The sequence below is a fragment of the Acinonyx jubatus genome, chromosome D4, assembly GCF_027475565.1.
Source record: "Acinonyx jubatus isolate Ajub_Pintada_27869175 chromosome D4, VMU_Ajub_asm_v1.0, whole genome shotgun sequence".
Lineage (NCBI taxonomy): Eukaryota > Metazoa > Chordata > Mammalia > Carnivora > Felidae > Acinonyx > Acinonyx jubatus.
In genome coordinates this window covers 36,632,423-36,657,025 of record NC_069391.1, presented here as the reverse complement: position 1 = coordinate 36,657,025, position 24,603 = coordinate 36,632,423, and the positions used below count along the sequence as shown (strand labels likewise).

At 38.8% G+C, this 24,603-nt stretch overlaps 1 protein-coding gene across 4 annotated transcripts in view; it reads left to right on the top strand.

The window, feature by feature from the left end:
• Nucleotides 1–24,603, top strand: part of RUSC2 (RUN and SH3 domain containing 2) — an 81,226-nt gene that overhangs the window by 1,922 nt on the left and 54,701 nt on the right. Inside the window, exon 1 of one of the 4 annotated variants that reach the window (XM_053204960.1) lies at nucleotides 19,371–23,115. The exons of the other annotated variants lie outside the window; for them this stretch is intronic. The gene's annotated coding sequence lies outside the window, so the exon portion shown is untranslated. Of the gene's footprint in view, nucleotides 1–19,370; nucleotides 23,116–24,603 lie in introns of those variants that run through there. 4 annotated transcript variants of the gene reach the window in all.

The following is a 24,603-nucleotide window of genomic DNA, read 5'->3' as shown; positions in this document are numbered from 1 at the left end:
CAGGGTATTAGTCAGTAAAAATAGTGATTCGAGTTTCTTAGGAGGCAGTGTTATGGCTTTGGGGAAGGAAGAGAGAGCCCACCACTATCCCAGGTATTCTGTTAACTGTGCTACTGCTATATGACCACAGGACACCTACCACCATTGTTTCTCTTCCACGTTGAGCCAGGTCACAATCCAGTTTCCTCTGATTTTTTTTTAAGTTGAGTCCCTTTTTGAGGCCAGGCCTAACAAGAAGCTGAGTATGTTCTCACCCATTTCTAGCTTTGATTTATCCTTCTCCACTTTCTTTTTTTCCCATCCTCTGATCTATCTTTATAAAGTAAGTCTTGGACCATAGAAACCCAAAGCAGGGAGGGGCTTCTGAGTTGGATTAAGCATAGGCATTGTGTCTGGAGACCAATACTTTTTTTTATTTTTGGAGTGGGGGAGAGGGGTATCCAATACATTTTAAGGAGCTTTTTTTACTTTTTCCTGTTTAGGCTCCCTGTTAAGTAAGACCTCAGTGAGCCCAGAACACTGTGGATTATTTGACTTATTTTCTGTTCAACTTTCAGTACTTAAGCATGTTGCCAGATAAAATACAAGATGCCAAGTTAAATTTGAATTTCAGATAAACAACAACGTGTCCTGTATTTTTATTTGCTAAATCTGGCACCCCTACTTCATGGGCAGGCTTATGTGTTCTAATTTTCTCTCTGCAAACTTAGGACAGTAACTCACCCTTTTCTTCTGTTACTCATACACAATGACTGAGCACTCTATTAAAAGTCTCTTGACTGAGACAACTCATGGCATGTTAGGGTAAGGGCAGGCTCTGTAGAGATTGATCAGTGTTTGGGTTACCCAGAAAACAACCACTCAGACATTGGCATATGATATTATAGTACCTGTCAAATGAGTCCGTCATGCAAAATAAGCATATTATTTTGAATGGCCAGATATCAACATGGCTCTGAAAGAGATGGCTGGTGTGGGAATGAGAGTGGGATGGGGGGAGTAGATTCTAACAAAAAAAGTGTAACTCATAGGATAACCTCTCTTGTACCACATTAACTCTTTTTGTTAATTGTGGCAAAGTATATATAACATAAAATTTACCATTTTAAACATTTTTTTATCATTTTATTTTCATCATGATAAGTGTACTTTTTAATCCCCATACCCTATTCTCCCTATTCCCCCACCCACCTCACCTCTGGTAACCAGCAGTTTGTTCTCTATAGTTAAGAGTCTGTTTCTTCATTTGTCTCTCTTTCTCTCCTTTTTTTCCCTTTGCTCATTTGTTTTGTTTCATAACTTCTAAAAATGAGTGAGATCGTATGGTATTTGTCTTTCTCTGACTTATTTTGCTTAGCATTGTACTCTCTACCTCTGTCCATGTTGTTGGAAATGGCAAGATTTCATTCTTTTCTATGGCTGAATAGTATTCTCTTGTATTCATATGCCACATCTTCTTTATCCATTTATCTATTGATGGACACTTAGGCTGCTTCCATAGTTTGGCTATTGTAAATAATGCTGCTATAAACACAGAGGTGCAGGTATCCCTTTGAATTAGTGCTTTTGTATTTTTTGGGTAAATATACAGTAGTGCAATTACTGGATCGTAGGGTAGTTCTGTTTTTAATTTTCTGAGGAAACGCCATACTGTTTTTCACAATGGCTGTACTAGTTTGCATTCCCACCAATAGTACAAGAGGGTTCTTCCTTTTTCTCATATCCTCGCCATTGTTGTTTGTTGTATTTTGATTTTAGCCATTCTGACAGGTATGAGGTGGTATCTCATTGTGGTTTTGGTGTGCATTTCTCTGATGATGAGTGATGTTGAGCATCTTTTCGTGTGTCTGTTGGCCATCTGAATGTCTTCTTTGGAGAAATTTTAACCATTCTTAAGCATACATACAGTTCAGTGGCATTAAGTATATTCACATTGTTATCCATCCATCACCACCATGCATCTACAAAAAGTTTTCATCTTCTCAAACTGAAACTCCATACCCATTAAATAGAACTCTCATCCCTCTTCCCCAGAGCCTGGCAACTACCATTCTGCTTTCTTTCCCTATGAATTTGACTACTCTACATACTTCATATAAGTTAAATCATATATTTGTGACTAGTTTATTTTACTTAACATAATGTCTTCAGGGTTCATCCATTTTGCAGCTCATATCTGAATTTCCTTCCTTTTTAAGGCTGAATAATATTTGTCGGTATATATGATATATCCTATTTATTCATTCGTTTGTTAATGGACACTTGAGTTGCTTCCACCTTTTGGCTATTGTAACTAATGCTGCTGTGAACATGGATGTACAGATATGTTTGAGTTCCTGCTTTTAATTCTTTTGTGTGTATACCCAAAAATGGAATTGCTGGATTATGTGGTAATTTTATGTTTACTTTTTTGAGAAACCTGCATATTGTTTTCCACAGTGGCTGTACCATTTTACATTCCCACAGTATAAAGTATTCCAATTTTTCCACATCCTTGCCAAAACTTATTTTCTGTGTTTTTGTTTTGTTTTTAATAACAAACTAATGGATGTGAGGTGGTATCTCATTATGGTTTTGATTTGCATTTCTTTAATGACTAGTGATGCTGAGCATCTTTTCTTGGGCTTATTGGCCATTTTTATATTTTCTTTAGAGGAATGTCTATTGAAATCCTTTGCCCATTTTTTAATTGGGTACATGTCTTTCTTTGTTGAGTTGTATGAGTTCTTTATTCTGGATAGAAGTCCCTTACCAGGTATATGATAAGCAAATATATTCACTCTCCCATTCTGTGGGTTGCCTTTTTGCTCTGTTAATTGCCCTTTGATGCACAAAAGTTTTAAATTTGCAGGCACCTGGATGGCTCAGTCAGTTGAGTGACTGACCCTTGGTTTTGGCCCAGGTCATGATCTCACATTTCATGAGATTGAGCCCCGCATCAGTCTCTGCGCTGACAGCATGGAGCCTGCTTGGAATTCTCTTTCTCCCTCTCTCTCTGCCCCTCACCCCCTCAAAATAAATAAGTATACATTAAAAAAAAAAGCCAAAAGTTTTCAATTTTGGTGAAATAAAATTTACCTGTTTTTTCTTTCGTCACCTGTGCTTTTGGTGTGATATTCAAGAAATCATTGCCAAATTCAGTTGGCATGAAGTTTCCTTCCTATGTTTTCTTCTAACTTCTTTATAGTTTTATGTATTATGGTTAAGTCTTTGACCCATTTTGAGTTAATTTTTGTACATAGTATACAACAAAAGCCCAACCTCATTCTTTTACATGTAAATATCAATTTCCCCAAAACCATTTATGGAAAAGACCGTCTTTTCTCCATTGAATAGTCTTGGCATTCTTGTCAAAAATCATTTGACCAAGTATGCCAGAGTTTATTTCTGGGCTTGCTGTTCTCTTCCATAGGTCTGTATGTCTGTATTTATGCCAGTACCACACTCTTTTGATTACCATAGTTTTGTAGTAAGTTTCAGAATTAGGAAATGTGAGACTCCCAAATTTATTCTTCTTTTTCAAGATTGTTTTGCTATTCAGGATCCCTTCAGATTCCATATGAATTTTAGGATGGATTTTTCTATTTCTGGAAAAAATATTGTTAGCATTTTGAAAATGATTGCATTGAATCTGCAGAGTGCTTTGGATAGTATTTTGTTTATTATCTTTGGTTTACTATTAATGTGGAAGAACATTTAACAATATATTGGTTTGGTTTTTTTTTTTTAAGATTTTATTTTTAAGTAATCTCTACACCCAACGTGGGGCTTGAACTTACAACCCCGAGATCAAGAGTCACATGCTCCACGGACTGAGCCAGCCAGGTGCCCCTATTGTTGACTATAGGTACATTGTAGTACAGCAGATCTCTAGAGTTTATTCATCTTGCTTTACTGAAACTTTATACCCATTGAACAACTCCTCATTTCCCTCTCCCCCAGCCCCTGGCAACCACCATTCCACTCTTTGATTCACTAATTTGACTATTGTAAGTATCTCATGTGAGTGAAATCAGGTAATGTTTTTCTTTTTATGCTTAGCTTATTTCACTTAGTATAATGTCTGTTTATGTTGTCACCTACTACGAGTTTTGATACCTCAACTATATTAAGTCTTGCAATCCATGAACACAGGATATCTTTCCACTTATTTGTGTCTTTTTTAATTTCTTCTTGCAGTGATTTATAGTTTTTAGTGTACAAGTCTTTTACCTCCTTGATTAAGCTTATTCCTAAGTATTTTATGCTTTTTGATGTTATTGTAAATGGAATTGTTTTCTTATTGTTCTTCACTCGTGTATAGAAACACAGCAGATTTTTAGGTGTTGATTTTGTGTCCTGCAACTTTGCCAGATTCATTTATTAACTCTAACAGTTTTGGGGAGGATTCTTTAGGATTTTCTGCTTGTAAGATCATGTCATCTGCAAACAGAGACTCAGATGCCTTTTATTTCTTTTTCTTGCCTATTGAATAAAAATGGGTTTGATGATTTGGTATGCAAATCCTTAATAGACACAGAGAACAATGCTGTATTTTAGCCTAGTGTATTGATTAGTGTTCATAGTGAATCATCAAGAAAAAGTTTTAAAAAAAGAAAAAGTTAATTTGTAACCTGTATACTATATGTAAAACAAAAGTGTATAAGTAAAAAGTACATTTTAAAAGAGTTTTATCAAAATACCTGAAATTTTTTAAAAATTAGTTTAAAATATTTTTTGATGTTTTTATTTATATTTTGAGGGGAGGGGCAGAGAGAGAGAGACACACAGAATCTGAAGCAGGCTCCAGGCTCTGAACTGTCAGCACAGAGCCCGATGCAGGGTTCGAACTCAGACTGTTAAGATCATGACCTGAGCTGAAGTCTGACGCTTAACCGACTGAGCCACCCAGGCGCCCTTAAAAATTAGTTTAGATACTTCAAGAAGAAATCCTCTGTTCTCTAGAATTCTTGATTTAATAGGATAGTCTTTTATCTTCAGGAAGATAAGACACTGAGCTTTGAAATATCTGCTGTGTTTTTGTTTTGTGTGAGGTCCTATAGTCAAGGACGATGGATTGATAACAGGGTAGAGAGAAAAACTGGGCCAGCCAACCTCTGGCTAGACTTTAGTTATCTTAGGATCCAAAGTCTATACTTAACTTGCTTATCTTAGTATCTTAAAAGCTATATTTAACTTGTTTATCTGTTTTTATACTTTTGTACTTCTTTCTTTTATTGTACATTCTTTTAAAAAAGAAAATATAGCCTTATATTTAATATACTCAGGGAAAAATGGGAAGTTATGTTTATCCATGCTTAGGTGAAGGAAAAAAGGAAAACAGAGTATTCCTAAAGTCAGAATAGACAGAGTTCAGGTGACCCTAAGGAAAAAAGCCAAAACTCAAAAGGAGAAAGTTGGGGACCTACTGCTGATTCCATTCATCATGGATTTCTCTTACAAAATATTATTTTCTTGTTTTTTATTTTTTATTTAAAAGAAAAAAATTTTCACTTTTGAGAGACACAGAGCGTAAGCTGGGGAGGGGCAGAGAGAGAGGAAGATGGAATCCAAAGCAGATTCCAGGCTCTGAGCTGTCAGCACAGAGCCTGACATGGGGCTCAAACTCACTGACCACGAGACCATGACCTGAGCCGAAGTCAGATGCTTAACCGACTGAGCCACCCAGGTACCCCTATTTTTTATTTTTTAATTTTATATTATTATTTTTTAATGTTTATTCATTTTTGAGAGAGAGAGAGAGAGAGAGAGACAGAGCGTGAGTGGGGGTGGGGGTTGGGGACAGAGAGAGACACACACACACAGAATCTGATACAGGCTCCAGGCTCTGAGCTGTCAGCACAGAGAGCCCTATGCAGGGATCCAACCAAGGAACTGTGAGTTCATGACCTGAGCCAATGCCAGACGCTTAACCAACTGAGCCACCCATGTGCCCCTATTTCCTTGTTTTTTAAAGTGTTGTATTCTACTTATTTAAGGATACAGCCAAACTTTATCTAGACCAACCTATTCTCTGAGCATTTTGCATAGCTAGAGTTTTCTGTAAAGCTAGTCATTTCCCTTAAATATCCCCCAAAGCATAATGATATAAACATTTCTGTCCTACTTATATATTACTAAATACCAAACCACCCCAAAACTTAGTGGCTTAAGGGTGCATGGGTGGCTCAGTCAATTGAGCATCCAACTCTTGATTTTGACTCAGGTCATGATCCCAGGGTTGTGGGATTGAGTTCCACATCGGGCTCCACACTCAGCAAAAAGATTCTCTCCCACTCTGCCCCTCTCCCCCACTGCTTGCTCATGCATTCTCTATCTCTCTCTTTTTCTCTCTCTCTCTAATAAAAAAAAATTTTTTTTAATACAACACAGTGGCTTAAAACAGTGATAGTTTTGTGAATTGGCTAGATTGGTTTTATGCAGTTCCAAAAGAAGAGTTCTAGAAATATTTTTAATAGCACTACTGGAATGAATGAAGTCTTTCAGGGTGACTCCTTAGAAGGATTTCTTTTTACTTGGTTGTATAAGAGCTATTCTACTTCTTTAAAATATTATTCTCTTTACTTTATACTTACAGCTATAGTTAACTTCTTAGATAATGTAATGTTTATTTCAGTTTATTGGCTGATTTATGTGATGTGCTTTGCTTGACATCCAACACAGCAACCTACAATATCATTAGTTTATTCATCCCTAATGATAATGATTGGAGAAGGGAGGCTTGGAAGCAGAACCACCTGCCTCATTATGCATTTGTGAGTCCTTTCTAGTAACAAGTGGTAGTAAAAGATAGTTAACAAAGATCATTGACCTCATGAGAACAGAAGACAGCTATGGCTCTGTATTGGCTTGTGAAGGTCTGTAGTAAAGAATAGAGAATCTCAAACTTTTTAAAGAAGGGAGTTCTTTGTTCAAGTATATTCCACAAGAAAGTGGATACAAAAAGATAAAATCTTAAAAAGAAAAAACAAAAGGTAAAATCTGAGCTGTTTTGGTTGAAGGCAAGGAGTTGGGGGAAGTAGAGTCTAACCTGGTCATTCTCTTTCCCTCCTTTCCTCTCCGTTCCCTTCACCTCCCTTTCACAGTCCCCTGAGGGAGCTCTGTAAACCACAGTTTGAAAACCACTGATAAAGACGATTCTGCTGAGTCCTGACTCCAAAGTAGTTAAAGATTCAAATAAATGGTTGAGTTTGAGATCCCATCGTCTTCAGTTGACCACCCACCAGTAGCCAATCATGATATGAGAGAAATATAACCAAAATGTGTTCTGTATACATATAAATTCCTATGTGAAACCAATAGCCTTAATTTAACAAGCTGCTTGGAACCAGGAATGAATTAGATCCCTGTTGCCCTTTAATCTAAGACCTGTGCTAATTTGTTTACCCTTTCAAGCCCAAAGCCAAGAAAATGTTTTCTAGCCATACTTTCTGGTTTATAGTATATAAAAAATTTTTGATTTTAGATTATTTTATAATAGTGTATATGCTTTAGGGGTGCCTGAGTGATTCAGTTGGTTAGGCTTCTGACTCTTGATTTTAGCTCAAGTCATGATCTTGTGGTTTGTGAGTTCAAGCCCCATGTCAGGCTCTGCACTCACAGCATGGAGCCTGCTTAGGATTCTCTCTCCCCCCTCCCCCAATAAATAAATGAACTTAAAAAAATTTTTTTAATGTATATGCTTTAAATATATATACGTTGAACATTGGAGAGCTCTGCCTTTCCTTCCCTTTGAGTACCCTTAGTCTGCCTAATTTCCTCTAGTCATGTGCTTTACTTCAGGTGCATAAAAATAACCTAGATCACCCTTGAAACTCTGATTCAGTAAGTCTAGTTTAGAGCCCAAGTAATTTGCCTTTCTAATACATTCCAGATAAAGCTCATTATGCCGACCCATTGACCACACTTTGAGTGGAACTAGTGTTAGATCCACACTCTAATCTCAGCCTCTTAATAATCAGTGGTTCTCAGAGTGAATCAATGTAAAGACTTTTTTTTGGAGGGTGCAGGGGGAGGGCCCCATGTACAAGATCCAAGAATTGAAGGCAAATACTGCCACTGTCGAAGAGTGTTATTTGGGGCATATCATTTCCACATTGGATTTTCTCCCTTTAGAGGTTAGGATTATAAATCTCTCATTCAAGATTAAAGGATTATGGAGAATAGTTCTAAAGAAATGCTATTAGCTGCATTACTAATGCTTTAAACCTAGAAAATATTTAAGCTTAAATATATTTTTATGGAGAAAGATGAAATGAAAGGTACTGTGACATTTTGCTTTTGAAACTTAAAGCAAAATCTTATTTTACTTAAAAATATTTTCTGAAATATATTTTGTCTTTTTTCTAATATAGGTGAATATGCTCACTGTGGAGAATATAAAAAATAAAGACAAGTATAATATGAAGGTATACTATTGAACGGTTCTTTTTTTTTTTAACATTTTATTTATGAGAGAGAGAGAGCACATGCATGGTGATGAGTAGGAGAGGTGGAGGGGCAGAGAGGGTGGGGGGGGGGGGTGGACAGAGGACATGAAGCTGGCCCTGTGCTGACAGCTGAGAGACTTATGTGAGGCTCAAACTCACGAATTGTGAGATCATGACCTGAGCTGAAGTTGGATGCTTAACCATTTGAACCTCCCAGGCGCCCCTACCATTGAGTGGCTCTTGAAAGCCACATGTTTTTAATTGAGTTATAATTGACATACAACATTTATATTAGTTTCAGGTGCACAACATAATGATTCAATATTGGTATAAATTGCAAATGACCACCACAATAAGTCTAGTTAACAACTGTCACAATACATAGTTACAAAAAATGTTTTTCTTGGGGTGCCTAGGTGGCTCAGTCAGTTGAGTGTCTGACTTTGGCTCAGGTCATGATCTCACAGTTTGTGGGTTTAAGCCCCACATTGGGCTCTGCACTGACAGCACAGAGCCTGCTTCAGATTCTTGGTTTCCCTCTCTCTCTCTCTCTCTCTCTGCCCCTCCCCAACACCTGCCTGCATATGTGCACCTGCCTCACTCTCTCAACAATAAACATTAAAAAAAAAAAAAGGTTTTTTTCTTGTGATGAGAATTTTGAAGATTTACTCTCTTAGCAACTTTTGAATATGCAATATAGTATTTTTTTAAGTTTATTTATTTTGAGAGAAAGCATGAGTGGGGGAGGGGCAGAGAGAGAGGGAGAGAGAGAATCCCAAGCAGGCTCTGTACTGTCAACACAGAGCCTGACACAGGGCTCAATCTAATCATGAGATTATGACCTAAGCTGAAGTCAAGAGTCTGACACTTAACCTGCTGAACCACTCAGGCACCCCTGAATATGCAATATAGTATTAACTATAGTTGCTGTGCTATACATTACATCCTTGTGACTTATTTCTTTTATAACTGAAAGTTTGTACCTTTTGACTCCCTTCACCCATTTCTCCCACCAGGCAACCTTCCCCTCCCTCTGACAACCACCAATCTGTTCTCTGTACCTAAGAGCTTGTTTTTTTTTTGTTTTGTTTAGATTTTGCATATAAATGAGATCATATGGTATTTGTCTTCCTCTGACTTATTTCACTTAACATAATGCCCACAGGCATCCATGTTGCAAATGGCAAAATTTCCCTGTTTCTCAATGGCCGAATAATGAGGAACTGTATACATATGGTTCTGACTCAAATCCTTCCCTTGACCTACAAGAATATTTCTACTCCTCCTCTAAGCATCTACTCTTATGACCTCCTTTCTGAAATCTTTTCTAACTATCCCCTGCAAACTTGGGTATGATTTCTATGCTTCCATTGGCCTTGTCTAGGGCTCCATTATAACAGGTAACACCTAACCTTAAACTCTGAATGCAGGAATAGTCTTTGAATCCAGGATCTCTTAAAGATTTAAAGACATCCTGGTCTCATCCATTTTTTGAAGTTCTTTATATATTAAAAATGACTGGAATCCAAAGCAGGATTATTGTAATTTTGGTATATTTTAAATATTTACATAAACAAACTAATTTATTTTAATACAAAAATGACCGTAGGGGCACCTGGGTGGCTCAGTCAGTTGGGCGGCTGACTTGGGCTCAGGACATGATCTCACGGTCCATGAGTTTGAGCCCTGCGTCGGGCTCTGTGCTCACAGCTCGGAGCCTGGAACCTGCTTTGGATTCTGTGTCTCCCTCCCTCTCTGCCCCTCTCCCACTCATGCTCTGTCTCTCTCACTCTCAAAAATAAATAAACCTTAAAAAAAATTTTTTTAATGACTGTATGTAGGATAATAATCATGTGATTGTTTCAATAGATGAAGAAAAACCATTTGACAAGTCCATAATAAAAACACTCAGCAGGGGCACCTGAGTGGCTCATTCAGTTAAGCGTCCAACTTCAGCTCAGGTCATGATCTCACGACTCATGAGTTCGAGCCCTGCCTTGGGCTCTGTGCTAACAGCTCAGAGCCTGATGCCTGCTTCAGATTCTGTGTCTCCCTCTCTCTCTCTACCCCTCTCCTGCTCACGCTCTGTCTCTCTCTGTCTCAAAAGTAAATAAACATTTTAAAAAATTTTAAACACTCAGCAAACTAGAAATAAAAGAAAACTTCCTCAAGCAGATAAAGAGCATCTACAAAAAATCCCACAGCTAACATACTTCATGGAGAAAGGCAACTAAAAACTTTCCTTATAAGGTCAGGAACAGGAGAAAGATATCTGTTCTTGCTACTTCTTTTCAATATTGTACCTGAAGTTCTAGCCAGAGCAATTAGATAAGGAAAAGAAATAAAAGGTATCCAGATTGGAAAGAAAGAAGTAGAACTATTTCTGTTTGCAGATGACATTAACATGTACATAGAAAATCCTAAAGAATCCACAAAAAAACTATTGTAAATAATAAATGAGTTCAACAAGATTGTAAGATGCAAGATCAATGGGTATAGCGTTTCTTTTAGAGGTGGTGAAAATATTCCAAAATTAGATTGTGGTGATGGTTGCACAACCCTGTGAATACACTAAAAACCACTGAATTGTACATTTTTAAAAGGTAAGTTTTATGGTATGTTAATTATATGTCAATAAAGCTATTTTTTAATGACTACATATATAAATTCATTTGTATATAAGGATTAAAGGCTAAGTTTGAGGCCCTTTGTGAAAGTCAGGCTTGAGCCAAAGGTCTTCCTGTTCCTTAGGTGGTTTTCTGCTATATGTTCATGTGCCTAACACAATGTCTGACAGATAGTATAAGCTCAGTATTTGTATAATGAATGAATTATAGTAACCGAACTGACTTAAATTAGCCTAGTTCAGCAAATGTACATTACTGAGGTATTTTTGCTTTCATCAAAGATCCATGAATTTAGTTACATCCACAGAAATTCTAGCCTGGCCCCAGGATGAGTTTGGTTTTAGCCCTATAAAACAAGTTTTAGGGGTACTTGGGTGGCTCAGTCAGTTGAGCATCTGACTTTTGGTTTCAGCTTAGGTCAAGATCTCATGGTTTCATGAATTTAAGCCCCACCTCGGGCTCTGTGCTGGCAGCACGGAGCCTGCTTGGGATTCTCTCTCCCTCTCACTCTCTGCCCCTCCCCCACTCACACTGTCTCTGTCTCTCTCAAAATTAATAAACTTAATAAAATAAAACAAGTTTTAAAGAAGACAAAATGGCTGGTAGACTCTATAGATAAAGACCTTTTAAAAAGAAGATCTATTAATCAAGCTAAACATGAACTGAATCATAAGTAGGAGTTTTTAAAAATAAATAAGTGCAGAAAAACCTTGGTTTGCGAGCATAATTCATTCCAGAAACATACTTGTAATCCAGAGCACTTGTAAATCAAAGTGAATTTCCCCACAAGAAATAATGGAAACTCAGATGATTTGTTCCATAACCCAAAAATATTCATATAAAAATGGTTAAAATACTGTAATATAATACAAAATAATAAATAAAATACAAAATATAAAGAAAAATAAACCAATTAACCTGTATTTACCTTTGAAAACCTTCATGGCTGGTATGAGGGAGACAAGAGTTATTTAGGGTTATTGTGAAGGACGACTTTCACTATCACTAACAGAATCAATGCTATCTATTGGCTCAATGGAATCTTTTTTCTTTTCGTGCAACTTTAACAAGGAACCTATCCAATGACACTTGCTTTTGCCTCCTTTTGAGGATTTCACGGAAACGTGACATTGCATTGTTGTTAAATTCATCACTTGCAGTGCTACAGCCTTATTTGGGTGGTGCTTTTCTACAAAAGTTTGCACTTGTTTCCCACATTTTACACATCTCCCTAATATCATTTGAAGTGAGGGATTCCTCTGCCTTTTTCTCTTCCTCCTCTGCAGACGAGATGCAGACATAGAGTTCTTATGAAATCTTGTAATTGGGGCCACTCATACCTTGTTCATACTTCGATGATTTCCTTTTTATATTCCACTGTAATCATCTCCTTCTTCTTAACCACCTTTCTTTTCAACATTTTTCTGCATGGGGGCCATTATATACACTCGCATGGATGTTGACTACAGTATAGTATTAATCAACTCTTGTCATATACTATATTTCATGTAACTGGCAATCAGGCAGCAGGCAGCCTGACTGAGAATGAAGCAAAGCATTCCTAAGCTTACTCTTGTATGGAAAAGCAAAGGACTGTCTATAGGTGCTTTGAAGTGACAAAAAATACAGTAGTGCCAGTTGTGGGCACCTGCTTACATTCTGAAAAATCACTGATTTCTGCTAAACACCGCGGTCTGAGAGTGAGCATCCAAGCATGGGAGACAATTACCCACAATCCCGCAGAGAGGGAGAGAGAGAAGAATCATTGGCTCAGTTGCGATCCTGTGACATGTGGCGTCATGTACTACTCTTATTGTGAGACATCACTCGTTTATCAAGTTAAAATGTATTAGAAATGTTTGCTCGTCTTACAGAACACTTGCAGAACAAAATACTCACAATCCAAGGTTTTACTGTATATAATAACAATTTAAAATAAAACAATAATAAAATAAATTTAAATCACCTGTAATTCCATCTGCCTATCCTTTCTGTTTATGTGTATATATAAAGTTTGTAGGAATATAATTGTAGCATTAAAATTATTTTGTATTCCACTTCCTTTTAACATTATTTCATAAGCATTTTCCCATGTTGCTATTTAGACTTTATGGTTTATGGCTTAGTGTATTCCATTCACTTGTTAAAGTACCCTCAATGGTAGCCCTTTAACTTAATTAAAACTTAATTCACATTATAATCATTCTTTTAAAAATATATTCATCTAGGGTTCCTGGGTGGCTTAGTCAGTTAAGCCTCCAACTGTTGATTTCGGCTCAGGTCATGATCTCATGGTTCGTGGAATTGAGCCCTGCTTTGGGCTCTGCTCTGACAGAGTGGAGCCTGCTTGGGATTCTTTGTCTCCCTCTCTCTCTCTCACCTTCCTCTGCTTGCACAAGCATGTGCAAATGCTTGCTCTCTATCTCAGAATAAATAAACACTAAAGAAAATAAAACATTGTTAAAAATATATTCATCTAGGGACACCTGGGTGGCTCAGTCAGTTGAGTGTCCGATTCTGGATTTCAGCTCAGGTCATGACCTCACGATTTGTGAGTTCAAGCTCTGCACTGTCAGTGTGGAGCCTGCTTGGGATTCTCTCTCTCTCTCCTTCTCTCTGCCCCTCCTGTGCTCACTCTGTCTCTCTCTCAAAATAAATAAGTAAACTTTAAAAAATAAAAATAAAATAAAAATGTATTCATCTCATAAAACCCTAACCCTAAAAGAACATAATCCCTCATCTTCCCTGTCTGTACTCAAATAGTTACGCATTGCTAGAGAAAATTGTACAGCCCAGCATATTTAGTACCACTTGAAATTCATCATCACCAGATTTATGTTGGCCATCAATCTTACTATATTTTTCTAACAAAGTTGTTCCTCCACTCTTTATAACAAATATTTTATACTTTCATTGCCTTCTGCCCTCCTTTTTTCCCTCCATGCACTCTGTTGATGATTATTACTCATGCACTTCAGAAAGAAAAAAGGCATAAAACATGAACTCTCTCACTTTCTACTACCAACCTGCAAATGTATCTACAGACATCCTCTCTTTACTAGTTGAAATGGAGGAAATATCCCAGCTCCCAACAAAGGCTAATCCCTCCCTGGTGCACTGGATTGCATTTCCTCCTACATTATCTTTTCAGCCATGGTAGAACCCTGAAATATTTGCAGTTGGTTGCCTGCCCGACAACTACTTTCCCATTGAAACCAAACAGAGTTTATTTAGGAGAGTTTATCCACCTTCCTCCCCATTGGCCTCTGAATATTAACATATCTGGATGTAATGGTTGCAGTGGTAATAGCCATCCTGTCAGCTAATAGAAAGTCTGAGTGACATGCTGAGGGTCTGAATTAACTCTCCCCTCAGAATTCTATCTTTGGTCTTCTTGATATGTATGGCTAATAAACTTCTTCTGTTGCTTAAGCTGTTTTGAGATTGTTTTTTATATCCATACAGCAGAGTATCATACCTAAATGATATACATTTTAAGCTACCCCAAGTAAATCCAGAGTAAAAACACTGTGATTGCTATACAAATGGAACTTCAGAACAAGTCCCTAATGCCATCCCATTCCTACCCACCTCTTCTGATGTGTTTGCTGATCCTAAATTCAACCTGTATAGAAATTCTGGAGCTACTACTGCTTCTCAGGATGTTGCTTATCATTTAATCCCTCTCTTTTCTAAATCTTCAACATTGGTGGGAAGGAAATTAGGAAAGGAAAGGAGAGGGGAGGGGAGGAAAAAGGGGAGGAAGGAAGGGAGGGAGGGAAGAAGGAATACAGGTACATTTTCCAGAACTGAAGAACATGAGTCTCCATTGAAAGGGCCCACTGTGTGCCCAATACAGCAAATAGAAATAACCTACCCAAGGGTACCTCATTGTCAAAATTTGGATCACTGGACATATGGAGAAATTTCAAAATTCTTTTAAAAAAAGGATTATGTATAAATATTGGGAATCAGAATGGCATTGGACTGAACAATAATGGAATCTAATTAGCAAGCAATGGAGCAATGCTTTCAAGTTTCTGAGAATTTACTGTAGCCTAGGATTTTGTGCACAAACTATCATCTGTCTCAGAAATAGTCTCAACTCCTGCCCCTTGGGAACCTTTGCCCAAAGATTGAATTGATAGCCCTTGAAAATGGTGTTGAAGGAGAGCCTAGAATTATAGCAATAGTTGTAGGAATTAGAAGAGAGTATAGCCTAGAAAGACTTTTCTAAAACAGAAGCTATAGGACTTGGGGAGTGTCACATGGTGCACATGTCTGGAACTAATTAGACCTTTCAAAAAGAATCTTGTCAGCCCGGGAGCTTATGTAGAGGACTTGCTTTCACCATGTTTGACTGACATTGAACGATTTAGGTAGTCAAGAGCCTAAATTCACTGTGTTTACTGGATGGGAAATTCTTGATTCACAGATAAGTTGCAAACTTACTCTAACCTTCTTTCCTTTATATTCCTATGAGATGTTTTCTGGGGCAGAGCCACTTTACAACTTACAGAGGATAAAGAACAGAGCCATGAAGAAAGGTTAAATAATTTGAGGTGGTGTGCCTATTGAAAAGAAAAACATGGGTATGATGGTGACAAGGTTCCCTGTTGTAAGTTGAACAGTAGTGCAGTCTTGAAAAGGCAATAGGATGTTCAAGAAAAGAAGAAATTCCTGATTCACCCTTATTATAGTTACCATTCACCAAGCCCTTACTAGATACCAGTCACTGCACTAGATGTTTTCTGTATCTTCTAACTCCCACTACCATCCTGTAAGAGAGGTATTATTATCCCCATTTTACAGCTGAAGAAACTTAGGCTGAGAGGGATCAAATAACTTGCCCTGTGCTACAGAATTCATCCTTAAGAGCAGAATTACATACCAACCTTTTCGTAACTGTACATTATACCAGGTACCAGGTCTGTTTTTGTCACATAATACAGTATCAGGCATTTCATAGGTATTCAGTTAATATTGACTGACTGATTAGTCCTTGTGCAAGACTTTGGCATCTGAGGTTCTTCAGGCCACAAATTCCTCCATAAAGTAGGAAAGGAAGCCCTTCCAGAGCCTTGTTGGTGTGCTTCTAGGTCAGGCTATTAGATTTCCCAGGCCCAGCATCCTTTGAGTGAGCCCCAAAGGCTTGATTCGATTTGGGCTCTGGTTTTGGCAGTGGGGCTTGTCCTTGTTCTGAGATTTTAACTATAAATTGAATCAGACTATTTCTAGAACTCAGTGGGTCCACCCCTGAGGGGCAATGGAAGTTCAGTTACTACTTTCTCTGATGGAACTTCCCCATCCCTACACAGAGATGTCTCCAGTATAGGTTGGCCAGGCAGGAAATTCCAAACCCTTTTCCTGAAACTCTAAATAGCTTGAGGAATCTCTCTCCAGCTAGAGTTGGAAAGGCTCCCAGCAAAGAGCTGGGTCTTACGTAACTTTATAGACTGCCCATTTTTAGGAAAAAACAAACTGTTCCTCAGCTAGTGCTGGACTCTTTGAGACACATCCTGCATTCTTTGCTGAATGCTCAGCAGCCCCACTGGAAGCAGCTCATAGGACAGAGTTGAAGACCAGTTAGGTTAAGTGGGGAGAGATGAAGAAAAGGGGGGGTGGGGTGCAGTCTGTCATTCTGGCTGGAACACGCTGTTCTGGTTCTCATGCTTCAGCTCCCACTAGCAATAGAGGGAGTGCAGTGAGTGTGAAGGGAACTCCGGGAGAGGAATTATACCCAGGCATATCTGCCCTGCTCATTCCAGAAGCCAACCACTGTACTCGGGTGATCCTCTCAGCACCCACACCTCAGCAAGAAAAACTAGAACTAGTGTGTAAATAGGTCCACTGCTGTAATGAACCAAATTCTACTCTGGAAAAAGAAATGTTTCCAGTTTAGTTTGGTGAAGATTCAGTTCTTCCTTAAGTCATTTCAGTGAACATTTTAAGATATGTGCCAGGCTCTAGACTAGGGTAAATAACTACTGAGATGAATAAGACAGCCCCTATCCTTAATATGCAACCAAGGAGGAAAGAGAAAATGTATATAATAGTTATAATACACTTATTTGCTTTATAGTTCTTTGTACTTCATGTCATTCTTGTATTCTTAACTCTTATAAAGATAACCATCAGGTTTATGTCCATCTGTGAATGAATGTCCTAGCTAATTCAAGGTAAAAATACAAGAAAATTTCCCCTCTTCAGATGTGACCGGTTATTTTACCAAATTATTAATGAAACGGGCAGGCACAAGTTTTAAGAATATTCTTCCCTTAATTGTCTTTATTTCCATAATTTTCTCAAGCTACTATAAGGCATTTAGAACTTTGAATATAACTTGAATCTTTACTATGACAGATAGCCTGCTCAATCAGTTATAATTTGCCCTAGAGCATGCCTGTAGCTTTTGCTTCTTCCCTGAAATAGGTGTTAGGCACTTAATAAGTACTTGTTTCCCCAGTACAGGTGTCTGTCCTCTTTGGAGTTGTAAATGGGTGGTCCCTCATGTCTCCTATGATGATTTGGTTGATGAGGCCCAGACCTTCCAGCCTATAAGGATCCTAGTTGCCTAAAAGAATCCATCAGCCCAATTACTGCCAGAAAACTCAAAATACAGATAAAGAACTAAATATGTATACATTTTTACAAATAAAAATGGGATCATGCCATGAATTATACCTTATAAATTATTTTTTAAAAACTGTATCATGGACATAGTTTCATCTCAACAACTATTCTAAAATAATATTTTTAATGTTATCTAGAGTAATTCAATGCTACCTCATAATTTAATTAATGAGAGAGCATTTAGAATTTTTTTTAAATTTTGCTTCTATAAATGGTGCTTCAGTGAACATCCTTATGTATATATCTTATGTACTTTTATCATGTTATTTATTTTAAATTTATTTCCTGGAAGTAGACTAAAGACAATACTTACTTTAAACTCTGATGCATGTTGTTTAGTTGCCTCTTGAAAATTTCATTTATTCATTCAAAAAGATTTATGTGTGCCAGATTCTGCCCTAGTTTCTGGGGATAGACTAGCAGTAGTAATGGACAAGATACCTATCCCATGGAGCTTGCCTATCTAGCATTGCAAGCTAAATAAACAACTAAAACACAGTACAGAGAAGTTCAAGGTGCTTGGGGAGCATATGTCCAAGGCATGTAATGTGATCTAGGGAAGGCCATTGAATGTGAGATGTTTCAGTTAAAAACCTGAAGGATGATTAAGAGTTGGCCAGACAAATGGAGGGGCCATATTCCAGTCAGTAGAGAGGTAATGGTATAACAAACTACAGGGCAAGGTAGGATTGGCAAAAGATGAGACCAGAAAGGTAAGTCATGAAAGGCAGGGTACAGAGTTTGGATTTTATGGAAAATCTTTGAAGGGTTTTTAAGCAAAAGAGTGATGTAAATAGTTTTCATTTTCAAAGGATGGTGCTGGGAAGGGAGATCAGTTTAGAGGCTGATGTCGTAGTTCAGACACGTGATACATATAGCTTGGTTGTGGGTAGTAGCATTGGGGGTAGAGATGGGTAGATAGAATTAATGAGACTTAGTGGTTATTGGACTTTGGTTGGATGTATAAAGAGGAAATAGATAGAAGTAACAGAAACCCAAAACTGAGGACTTAAATAACACTGAAGTTTATTTTTCAGTAACAACAAAAATGCAAAGACTTTCCTGGGCTGGTCTGGGCAGCCCCACAGTCTAAATGAGAGATTCAGAACCCTTCTGGTTTTTTGCTCTGATATATTTAAGCCATGTTGGTTCAAGATGGCTACTGTAGTTCTAGCCATCATGCCTACCTTCCTAGCATCAGGATGGAGGAAGGGAGGAAGAAGGAGGCACCGTGTTCATCACAAACAGATAACCCAGAATTCTCACAGCACTTTTACCACAAGTTAGTCCATTGGTCACTCCTACCTCCATTAGTTGGAAAGCATTGTACCCACCTGAATATCAGGAAGATTCTGTTAATTTGAAAGAGAAAGGGAGAATGGATATTTGATTGGTAACTAACAATCCGGGCCTGAGAAGGTGGCGTACTACAATTCAACTCAGCCAAATTGATTACAAGGTAACATTGATTACACAAAGATATATATATATATATATATATATATATATATATATATATATATATACACACATACACACACACACATATATGCACATATATGTGTGTGTGTGTGTGTATATATATATATATATATATATATATATATATACATATATATATATATATACACACATATACCACTATTGAAAAGAGACTTATTTGGCAACTAGACAAAGATTTAATACATTAAAATTCTGTTTATTCTTGTTGAAGAATAAACAAGTGTTCGCTCAGATAAGGCCCCAGCTTAAATGTGAATATTGCTGTATTGATTTGACCTGAATTGCTATCACACAAAATTGTCATGCTTATGATTTTAAGCACCCTGTCATTCATTAATATTCAAACTATTGAAAAGAACAAACCGGGACATCTGGCTGGCTCCATAGGAGGAGCATGTGACTCTTGGTCTCCAGGTCATGAGTTCAAGCCCCTTATTGGGTATAGAGATTACTTAAATAAATTAATTTTAAAAAGGGGGGGTGAGAACAGACCAACAAATTGCTGCTATTAAAACAAAATCTGAACAAGATCCAAATGAAGACATTTGCTTATTGTTCTTCTCCACCAAGAATACTAGTAGTGTATTACAATGGAAAAAGCAAGAGCTTTGGAGTGAGTCAGACAAGAGTTCCAAGCCCAACTCCCCTACCTTCTAGCTCTGTGATCTTAGATAGAGCAAAACCCTCAGTTTCCTTAATTAACTGCAGAATAGGGATGATAATCTCTACTTTGAAGGCTCATTGTAAAGATTAGATAGAAGTTTTAGTCTTTAGCTGTAAGACATTTATGTCTTTCTAATCCATGGTATGTGAGAGGTATAACTCCAACTACTCCTGACCCTGTGCACATTGTTCTTAAGTTGTTTCTGTAGCAGTTTGATCCAGTTTATAAAATATGTAACTTTTGTGACAGAGCCTAGATTCACAGTCAGCCCTAAATCTTTGCTCAAAATGAGCTCATCCCTACCCCCACGCCTCTCATCCATATTTACCGCGTCCAAACGCATCTGACTGTTGACAGTTTCCTTGCTATCCACAACCATACCACATACAGAAGTGGGAGGGATGGGGAGGAGAGAAGAACTTGGGACCAGAGCCAATTCAAGTGTGAGTTTGGAAACTGGGAGCAGGGGAGGGGAAGGGGCCTTGTAGAGAGGTGTGGCATAGTATTATTAAGCAGAAATAGAAAGACAAAGACTGTTTATAGCTCAGTCTGCACTCCAGAGTGATAATGCAGTAAGCTAAATTCCACAGATGTTTTTTAAAGTGCTTTATATGAGGGGAATTAGCCTGTCTGGTTAGCTCCAATACAAATAACCCTAAAATTCTTCCTTCACATTCCTCAGTGGCTCCTTAGAGGGGAGCTGCCTCTGAAATATATGCATCAGCCCCACAGGAAGAGGAATGAGGATCTCTAGGCCGGCCCAGCAGAGCCAGAATTCTGAGATGCAGACCTTGAATAAGAGGGGCCTTTAAGGTCTAGAGTCAGCAAATTATGGCCCACAAACTGAAAATGGTTTTTACAATTTTAAAGAGTTATATAAAAAAAAATACACCTACACACACACATGGCCCATGAAGCCTAAATATTTCCTATTTGTCCCTTTACATATTTACAGATAGAGTTTGCTGCAAGGAGAGTGGGTCTCACCAGTAGCTGCAGGATGTCAGAACATCTGTTTTGAATCCCAGTGTAGGCACTTGCAGAAAAAGAAGTGTCAGCATCAATGAAGAATAGATTTCTGTTTCTCCTCTCCATGAGCTCTGGAGACCTGGCAAACTAACCCCATAGCGAGGGATTGCTGGGCTAGAAGGCTTGTGTTGGGTTTAGAACACAGTGTTGCCTTTGTTCTAACTGAGCAATGGAATACATCCTTTCATTAATGTTGCTTTCTCAGGCCTTTAGGCTAAATCCAGTTGGTAAGTACTGCTGCTAAATGTTGTATCAATGAGATACAAGCCTCCGATCAGTGTCCTGGGCTCAGGCGTTGGGGAGAAGTAGGTTTGTGGATGGAGCAAGTGGGTGAGTGGAGGTGTTTCTTTCTGCTTGCATGTTTTTACTCACTCTTTTACACATTAGTGGAAACTAATACCTTATGTCTAGGTAAGCAGATTCCTAACTATTTCGACTGTTCCTCAAACCAGAAGTGGGGATTATAAACCTGAAGGAAAGGAACTGCTCTTCCCAACATGGCTTCCATGACCTGTAAGGAAAACCTAAAAGGCCAGGGCTCCACACCTATATGTATGAATGACAGTTATATTTCTAAAATACTTTGGTCCAAAGAATTTATAGCATTTACATTTGTTGCTACTTATTTTAATTTTTCGAATATTTTTCTTTGCCACAACACCAGAAGATAGATACAATTAGCCCCTTTACCTTTGAGAGGACAGGTACCCTGCCCCTAGATGACCCAGCAAGTCAGAGAAAAAGCCAAGAATGAAAGCAGTGTTCCCGTCCTTGGGCATCCTGCCACTAATCCTAGGCATGGGTAGCTTCCAAATGGAGCTGAGATCAAACCCCATATCTCTAGTGATCAAATCTGGTTGTTTCTGAGGCTGCATTGTTGTTCTGATGACCAGGTAGATAAGCCTTGAAAGACAGGGGGGAAAATGTATTGAATGAGTGGTTCACCAGCCTACCTTCTTGCCAGCACTCTAGCTCCTCAAGAGAATGATATGTCGTGTCACTGACGACGGTTATGAGTCAGCCACAGGCAGGAAGATGATGGAGTCACTGTTACCGTGAGCTTGGCTGATTGGCTGCTTTCTTTGCACTTCAGCATTCCTACCTAATGTGTGGTACATTTTTGTCATTCCACAGCAGTCTGCTGTGCACACGGCCCCTTAGTAGGTTATTTACATCATCTGTCCAGCTGTCAACCTTTTCACATCCCTGTCTGCCTAATAGAACAAGATGAATCTGTGTTAGGAGCTGCCTTTCAGGGAGATGAGTGGGATATCTATCCACAGAGTTCTAGATACTGTAGTCAAAGTGCAAGATCCCTGGGACCCCAATCTATAGGCCCCGAGGGATAAAGAAGTTTTCAGGAAAGATTTTCTGGGCACTGGCTCTAGGCCAGAAAGATGAGGGCTGGTTTCTTGGTGTTTCTATCCTGTTATGTTATGTCTAGGAAGAGCTTTGGCCAAATAAATTTTCAAGGGATTTGATCTACCTGCTAAAGACACTATGAAAATCAATTAAGGACGAGCCTAACCATATTTTGTTTTAGATATCTTTGTCTTGTAATGTCAGCACTCACTGCGCTAATCTGGAACTTGTGATTGATAAGGCCAAGCTTCTGGTTAGTTGAGAGAAGTCTTTTCTTGATCTTTGTCATTATTCAGATCATTTCAGTGCAGCCTGTTTGTATGTGTATGTATGTGTACACCCTTCCAAAACAATGTATTGGGTCTCTTGTCCAGGGCCTACCTGACTCTGGAGAATGCTATAAAGAACAGCTCTCAACTGAAATTCTCCTGGTCCCAGAGATTTGGGACCAGACAGCTGGACACATGACAGGTCTGTTTGTTCCCTTTCCCCTTCCCTGTCCCCTGTGAATTCTGAACTGTTTTCAACAAGGCTCACTTCCCTCAGAATCCAACTTAGCATCCTGGAGAAGCCTGAGGCCACTCTTATAGCAGGAAGCTGTCCTAGATTTGGGCAGTAACCAGTAGAACTTGATACTGACGCCAGAGTGTAAAAATAAACACCTCCTACAGTGCTGTCTTAATCCATTGGCATCAGAGTTGCTATTATTAACCCATAGGCCTCATAGGCAGCTGTGATGGGCAGACAACAGCCTGGACAGACCTATCCTCCCAGCCTGGGATCAGACTGTTTCTTTCCTACATCTACTGGGATCTGATCTGGGGCCCCTGGAGAAGCACCATCAGTCTGGGAGCATGCCCCACAACAGGTAATACTAGAGATGGAATAGTATCTTTGGTTTAGGAGAGCCTTAGGCTCCCAGGGCCAGACTGCCAGTCCAGAGTATAATCAGCACAGGCTGACTGATTCAGTTCTAGTGCAGGGGAGGGGAAAAAAACAACATAACTCTTTCCATTTCCTTTCAGTATTTTAAAGAGGTTTTGCCTACCAGTTCCCTAGACCTGGAGCCTTTAGATTTTCTGGAAAATTGGGAAAGAAGAGAAGAAAGGTTCCATTGATCATCTGCCAAAAATATAATAATAATAATGACCATGACTGAGCACATATCTTGTGTCAGGCGCTTTACATGCAATATCTTATTTAATTCTACCTCAAGCCTTTGAAGGAAGATATGACAGTTTTACAAATGAGGAAGCTGAAGTTTGGTGAAGTTGAGTAACTTCCCAAAGTCCATAGCTAGCAAGTAGTGTGTCACATTTGAATCCAGAACTGTCAACACCAAAATCCATGCTCTGAATCATTACAGAACTGAGGCTCCTGAATACTCAGGACTCAGGCCAGACCTTAGCCACCTGCTTTAGACATTTTTTTAAGTATACATCAGTTTATTTTCATCTTAGTCTTATAACTAAAGCAAATACAGTATCTGGTACAGAGAAATGGTCTTTGCTGCCACCTGCTATTGAAGCAGTCCTGGTGCTCTTACCAAGCATGGTAAACTGGACTGAAGAGACTATTTTCTAAAGTCTATCAGAAGGTAAGTCACCTCTGGGAAAAGGCTTTGAGTCTCATGGAGAATTCTCAGAAACTAGGACCCCTTTGCTGAGAAAAAGGCCAGACTGGAGACTGGTTCCCTAGGGGAGCAATGCTTTGATGGCTTCTAGCAGTCATGCTGAGGGAGGCATGTGCTTGGATGATAATATTTCCTTGAAGGGCAGCTAGACTTCTGTCTCTTCTTTCTCCTATCTCCTCCACCCTTTCTCCACAACTGGCTTGTGTAATTCAATCTAGATTCTTCTCATAGTCTACTTCACTGTGCACTTGTGGCCTTTTATTTACAGCTTTTGATAGACTGAAAGGATAGCAGCTTACCAGCCTGCGTGCCTCAGTCCACTGCCTTGGGGGAGGGGAAGCGGAGAACACTCTGGCCTTGTTTCCTGGAGCCTAGGGGCCAAAAGGAACAGTTAAAGAAAAAACAAGGGGTTGACCACATTGGGCCTTTTTTGTCCCAGCCAACTTGCTGCTGCAAATACACACTTGAGAGCTGTCCTCCTAACAGAGCACCCCGAGCTGGGCCTAGGACTACCCACATCTGGCACACTGTCTCTGGTCTTGGTGGTTTACTCCTCCCTTTGCTGCTCACCTACACCCAGCATTGGAAGGCTTAATCTCTCCATCTTCCTCCTCCATACCCTCAGCTGAAGAACTTGGTCTGTCAAGGTAGGAGCTAAATCTTTCCTAATTCTCTATAGTTGTCTTCTCTCTCTCCAACCTACATCCTCTAAAGAGATAGGAT